Source organism: Triticum aestivum, chromosome 2D, assembly GCF_018294505.1.
Source record: "Triticum aestivum cultivar Chinese Spring chromosome 2D, IWGSC CS RefSeq v2.1, whole genome shotgun sequence".
NCBI classification, from domain to species: Eukaryota; Viridiplantae; Streptophyta; class Magnoliopsida; order Poales; family Poaceae; genus Triticum; species Triticum aestivum.
Window position 1 is genome coordinate 419,190,723 of NC_057799.1, and position 7,479 is coordinate 419,198,201.

The following is a 7,479-nucleotide window of genomic DNA, read 5'->3' on the forward strand; positions in this document are numbered from 1 at the left end:
TTAAGCATCTTGATCTATCTATATAGATCTTGATGCCCAATATATAAGCAGCTTCACCGAGGTCTTTCTTTGAAAAACTCCTTTCAAACACTCCTTTATGCTTTCCAGAAAATTCTACTTCATTTCCGATCAACAATATGTCGTTCACATATACTTATCAGAAAGGCCGTAGTGCTCCTACTCACTTTCTTGTAAATACAGGCTTCACTGCAAGTCTGTATAAAACTATATGCTTTGATCAACTCATCAAAGTGTATATTCCAATTCTGAGATGCTTGCACCAGTCTATAGATGGATCGCTGGAGCTTGCACACTTTGTTAGCACCTTTAGGATTGACAAAACCTTCTGGTTGCATCATATAAAACTCTTCTTTAATAAACCCATTGAGGAATGCAGTTTTGACATCCATTTGCCAGATTTCATAAAATGCGGTAATTGCTAACATGATTTAGACAGACTTTAAGCATCGATACGAGTGATAAAATCTCATCGTAGTCAACACCTTGAACTTGTTGAAAACCTTTTTGCGACAAGTCGAGCTTTGCAGATAGTAACACTACCATCAGCGTCCGTCTTCCTCTTGAAGATCCATTTATACTCAATAGCTTGCCGATCATCGGGCAAGTCAACCAAAGTCCACACTTTGTTCTCATACATGGATCCTATCTCAGATTTCATGGCCTCAAGCCATTTATCAGAATGTGGGCTCATCATAGATTCTTCATAGTTCATAGGTTCGTCATGGTCTAGTAACATGACTTCCAGAAAAGGATTACCGTACCACTCTGGTGCCGAACGTATTCTAGTTGACCTACGAGGTTTGGTAGTAACTTGATCTGAAGTTTCATGATCATTATCATTAGCTTCCTCTCTAGTTGGTGTAGGCATCACGGGAACGGTTTTCTTTGTTGAGCTACTTTCCAATTCGAGAGAAGGTACAATTAACTCATCAAGTTCTACTTTCCTCCCACTCACTTCTTTAGAGAGAAACTCCTTCTCTATAAAGGATCCATTCTTAGCAACAAAGATCTTGCCTTCGGATCTATGATAGAAGGTGTACCCAACAATTTCTTTTGGGTATCCTATGAAGTCGCAGTTCTCCGATCTGGGTTCAAGCTTATCAAGCTAAAGCTTTTTCACATAAGCATTCCAACCCCAAACTTTAAGAAACAACAACTTAGGTTTCTTGCCAAACCATAGTTCATACGGTGTCGTCTCAACGGATTCAGATGGTGCCCTATTTAACGTGAATGCAACTGTCTCTAATGCATCAAATGATTCATAATCTAGTGATTCCAAAAGTCCATCCGCATGGAGTTTCTTCATGCGCTTTACACGAATATGACCTAAACGGCAGTGCCACAAATATGTTGCACTATCATTACCAACTTTGTATCTTTTGCATCAATATTATGAATATGTGTATCATTACGATCGAGATTCAATAAACCATTCACATTGGGTGTATGACCATAGGAGATTTTATTCATGTAAATAGAACAACAATTATTCTCTGACTTAAATGAATAACCGTACTGCAATAAACATGATCAAATCATATTTATGCTCAACGCAAACACCAAATAACATTTATTTAGGTTCAACACTAATCCCGAAGGTAGAGGGAGTTTGCGATGGTGATCTTATCAACCTTGGAATCACTTCCAACACACATCATCACCTTGCCCTTAACTAGTCTCTGTTCGTTTTGCAACTCCTGTTTTGAGTTACTAATCCTAGCAACTGAACCAGTATCAAATACCCAGGGGTTACTATGAACACTAGTAAAGTACACATCAATAACCACTAGTGCGCGTCGGTGTTATACAAATGGTTTTTAACCCCTTTCCACGACGGCATTTGGAACCGTTGCCTAGTGAGTGTGGGCGATAGGGGGTCCTTCCCACACGACCCAGAAACCGTCGAGGATATGCCCTCCTGGCACACACGCTCGGCAAAATGAGGTCGTGTGCGATTGGCGAGCGCTCAAATACGGAAATACGTACAGTAGAGCTAAAAAAATACAATTATACAGGCGAAATTGTTTCCGGTCGCAAGCACATCCCACACAGTCAGTCCCCGCTAAACGTTTCCGTTTGTATGTACATCCCACACAGTCGCTCCAAGGAAAACGTTTCCGTTCACAGGTACATAACACACAATTTTTCCCGTTAAATCGTTTGCATTATTGAATGTATCACACACGGTCCGTAGAAGAAACTGATGGGGAACGTAGTAATTTCAAAAAATTTCCTACGCACACGCAAGATCATGGTGATGCATAGCAACGAGAGGGGAGAGTGTTGTCCACGTACCCTCGTAGACCGACAGCGGAAGCGTTATCACAACGCGGTTGATGTAGTCGTACGTCTTCACGATCCGACCGATCAAGTACCGAACGTACGGCACCTCCGAGTTCTACACACGTTCTGCTCGATGACGTCCCTCGAACTCCGATCCAGCCGAGTGTTGAGGGAGAGTTTTGTCAGCACGACGGCGTGGTAACGATGATGATGTTCCACCGACGCAGGGCTTCGCCTAAGCTCCGCAACGGTATTATCGAGGTGTAATTTGGTGGAGGGGGGCACCGCACACGGCTAAGAGATCTCGAGGATCAATTGTTGTGTCTATGGGGTGCCCCCCTGCCCCCGTATATAAAGGAGCAAGGAGGAGGCAGCCGGCCAAGGGAAGAGGCGCGCCAAAGGGGGGAGTCCTACTCCCACCGGGAGTAGGACTCCTCCTTTCCTTGTGGGAGTAGGAGAAGGGAAGGGGGAAGGAGAAAGAAGGAAGGGGGCGCCCCCCCTCCCTAGTCCAATTCGGACTAGCCCATGGGGAGGGGTGCGGCCACCCTTTGGGGTCTTTCTCTCCTTTCCCGTATGGCCCATTAAGGCCCAATACGAATTCCCGTAACTCTCCGGTACTCCGAAAAATACCCGAATCACTCGGAACCTTTCCGAAGTCCGAATATAGTCGTCCAATATATCGATCTTTACGTCTCGGCCATTTCGAGACTCCTCGTCATGTCCCCGATCTCATCCGGGACTCCGAACTCCTTAGGTACATCAAAACTCAATAAAACTGTCATCGTAACGTTAAGCGTGCGGACCCTTCGGGTTCGAGAACTATGTAGACATGACCGAGACACCTCTCCGGTCAATAACCAATAGCGGGACCTGGATGCCCATATTGGCTCCCACATATTCTACGAAGATCTTTATCGGTCAGACCGCATAACAACATACGTTGTTCCCTTTGTCATCGGTATGTTACTTGCCCGAGATTCGATCGTCGGTATCTCGATACCTAGTTCAATCTCGTTACCGGCAAGTCTCTTTACTCGTTCCGTAATACATCATCCCGTAACTAACTCATTAGTCACAATGCTTGCAAGGCTTATAGTGATGTGCATTACCGAGTGGGCCCAGAGATACCTCTCCGACAATCGGAGTGACAAATCCTAATCTCGAAATACGCCAACCCAACAAGTACCTTTGGAGACACCTGTAGAGCACCTTTATAATCACCCAGTTACGTTGTGACGTTTGGTAGCACACAAAGTGTTCCTCCGGTAAACGGGAGTTGCATAATCTCATAGTCATAGGAACATGTATAAGTCATGAAGAAAGCAATAGCAACATACTAAACGATCGGGTGCTAAGCTAACGTAATGGGTCATGTCAATCACGTCATTCTCCTAATGAGGTGATCCCGTTAATCAAATGACAACTCATGTCTATGGCTAGGAAACATAACCATCTTTGATTAACGAGCTAGTCAAGTAGAGGCATACTAGTGACACTCTGTTTGTCTATGTATTCACACATGTATTATGTTTCCGGTTAATACAATTCTAGCATGAATAATATACATTTATCATGATATAAGGAAATATATAATACTTTATTATTGCCTCTAGGGCATATTTCCTTCAGAAACTGTGTGGCAAAGGCTGTCCATCACACAGAGTTTTTTATGTGGTAAATGTTTGCACAAGGTGGCCTAACGCAAACACTTTTCAAGAGAAAGTCGTGTGTGATTGTTCACTGATCCAACACGGTTTATTCCTAGAAACTGTGTGCGTTGCCTGAGGTCATCGCCCATGGTATTTTTTCAATAACCGTTTGCAATAGCAAAACCCTATTAGCAGGCTAATTTCCCTATTATTAATAATCCATTTATTAATCTAATTGACATTCATATTAAGCACATAATATATTTCATTTCCATATTAAGGAAGCAGAATTTCATAATTGAAATACATCAGAGTACAACATGATATAGCTTCAGCACTCAGCTACCCCATTACACAACTGCACCAGCACCAAGTTTCACATGCAACATGTAGAACCTTTCGAAATTAGCATCATAGATGGTATATAGATAGAAGCATTTCATCTGGAAAACTGCTGAAGCGGAAGGCGAATATTGAGCCTTCATTCATGTTAAAGGTCTTTGCAACTTTAGGCCAGTGCCTGTGGATGATTGACCGTCCGTCCTTCGTCCTCTTCAGGAACACTTCAATATTGAACTATGGGTGTTGTATGAAAACCTTCCTCGCCTCCTGACCATAGAGGTGCTTTGAGAGGTAATCATCAGTGAACTGCTTTGGAAGGCCTGAAAACAAGGATGTGCATAAATATCTTCTCTATATTGGAAATGGGGCAAAGGAATAAAAAAAGGCAAGGTATAATAGTTAGTACCATCTTGTAGTGAACTGATGTCTTCTTCATTGTGCAGACAAATATCTTGTTGTTTTTTGTCGCTAATTTCTTTATCCTAACAATCTTTCTGAGTTTCATTTGATTGATATTCATGGACAACTCATTTCCCTATATGCAAAAAGGTTCGAACAGTGGGTCAAAACCTCTGACAGCAGGACCTACATGTGCAAGACCAAATTGTTAAAAACCAAAAGATTAGAATGGTTCCTGCAATTGCATAATAATGTGCTATTAGATAATGGACCATGCACGTGCTAACCTCGTTTGTAAACCTCAGTGCTTCCCATTGTTTCCCTGCAACACATATAAGGTAGTTATTCATTAGGTTAAGTAAGGGTTCGCATGCTATCAGTAAAATATGTTGATGAAAAATAAGCACATTGCAGATTCATCAGATTAATTCAAGCCACATGGAAAACCCATTTATCCAAACTAAGCATGATTAATAACTAGGAAATATAGCACTTGTATATGTTTCTCATGTATTAAGTGCAACCAAATTCGATTTATTCCTCACATGCACAACAATACAAAATTCTATCCACAACAATTGGACATCGCATTGCAGAATTGAATGATACGTCTCCAACGTATTGTCACGACCGGTTTTTCAATAAAATAATTATTGAGAGACCAATCCCTTTTACGGACCAGTAAGGAAGAATCCCTTCCCACTGGTAGACAATATCTTGGTCACAGAAGAAAAATACCAGGAGTACTGAATATAATACAAGGTTGAGTGGAGACTGCCCAACAATTTATTACATGCACGCCGATAAAACAAGACGGTGGATAGGGTGGCATGACTACTAACTCACGATAATAACGGTGGTGGAAATATCACCGCGAAGCGAGTGATATGACTCCTGAAGACTACAGCTCTTCGAGCATCGGAGTGAGGCTCGAGGAGACTTATTGCGGGTGGCGGAAGCGTATATAATACAAGTGACCAATGTCCGGGATCGCACAGGACTGACTGGGACGCCTCTAGGCGTCGGACGCGCTATCAAACTCTTCATCCAAGAGATCGCCTTCGTCCACATCTGGCCAAATCAACAAGCCAGGTGAGTACTATGAAAGTACTCGCAAGACAGTTCGGACATAAGATATAACAAATGTAAACATGAAGCATATAAACAAGTTAACCAATGCGTTCAGACATAGAGATAATAAATACGGGGTGCCAAACGAGGGTCTGAATGACTCCTCGAGAGGAAAATGCAAGAAAGGTAATACTGGTGCCAAACGAGTGTCTGAATGACTCCTCGAGAGGAAAATGCAAGAATGGTAATACTGGTGCCAAACGAGTGTCTGAATGACTCCTCGAGAGGAAACTGCAGAATAGTAATATTGGTGCCAAACGAGTGTCTGAATGACTCCTCGAGAGGAAACTGCAGAATAGTAATACTGGTGCCAAACGAGTGTCTGAATGACTCCTCGAGAGGAAACTGCAAGAATGATAATGCCGCAGTCGGGCGTCAAGGCGACACCACATAAAGGGCTTATAACAGAAAAATAAAGGCAGTGCATGCCACAGTCGGACGTCTGAGCGACATCACATAAAGGGCTTATGTTTAAAGTAAGGAAACAAAAACACGCCACAGTCGGACGTTTGCGCGACGTCGCATAAAGGGCTTATATTGTAGCTCAAACATTCAGTAGCTCGAGATTATAAACTATTACAAGTACGAGACAAATATAAGATTTGTCCATCCATAGTAATAATAATTTAAACTGGGTTTACCACTTGAGTTTGTTCACTGGGGACAAGCTTTCCACGCGGATAGATATGGGTATACTGATTTCACTACGTGATCATGGATACGATGACTTGGAAGAATTTGACTCTGCAGAGTTTGTACTTAACCACAGCCAACGGATTTCAGTAGTCACGGGGACTAGTTCCGTTTACGGTGTTTTGGAAGAAACACGTCTAACCAGTACACACCCATTCAACATTCCGAAGCCAGGGATCACCCTCGGCAACGTTCAAGAAAAACCTTGAGACGGGGAGGCTACAACCTCGCGTAGCATGGGATCAAATTTCTATACGCGCGCTCTAAGGGGGTGCCCCCCTCTCGGTCCCAACCGGAAACACCCATGCCCCCTGACCGGATGACTGGCTTTAATCCTGGGCCAAGGTACCATCATCCCGGCCCCTCTGTTTGGTGTGTACACGGAAAGAGGTTACCAACTTACTAAACCGCATCCTGGCAAATGAAACATGTGGTAGCACGGAAGGGGAAAAGAACGATAACGTGACTCCGTCCACGTTAACGTCGGAAGTTGTCGGATGACGCAAGGCTGGTATGCTACAACAGTACCACCTTGCTGCCCTTCATGTCACCACATGATTAGGCCATCTCTCACCAGAGATCATCGCAACTTTGGAACATGCGGGTAGTTGCCTCACAAGCAACGGGGAACTCACCGATACTCATATGCCACGCACAAACTTTCACGCAAACATGCAAAACACCTATCATATCAAAGGTTCAAACATGCTTGCCTGGTTCGGAGAAGTCGGAGTCTAGCTCGGCGAAGTTCGCGGCTCCGTCACCTCTTCCGGAACCTACGGCAATAACGAAAACGGGCACTAACGTGAAAACCAACGCGTGCACAGAAACTTCTCCAAAATTTTCCAAATAAATCCCATAAAAAACTAGACAAAATTTTAAGACTGTCAGAAAAAGAATCACTCAAAAATTCCTTTTTATTAAAAAGTTATAAAGGTTTCTGTCCAGGGACCCATCTGTA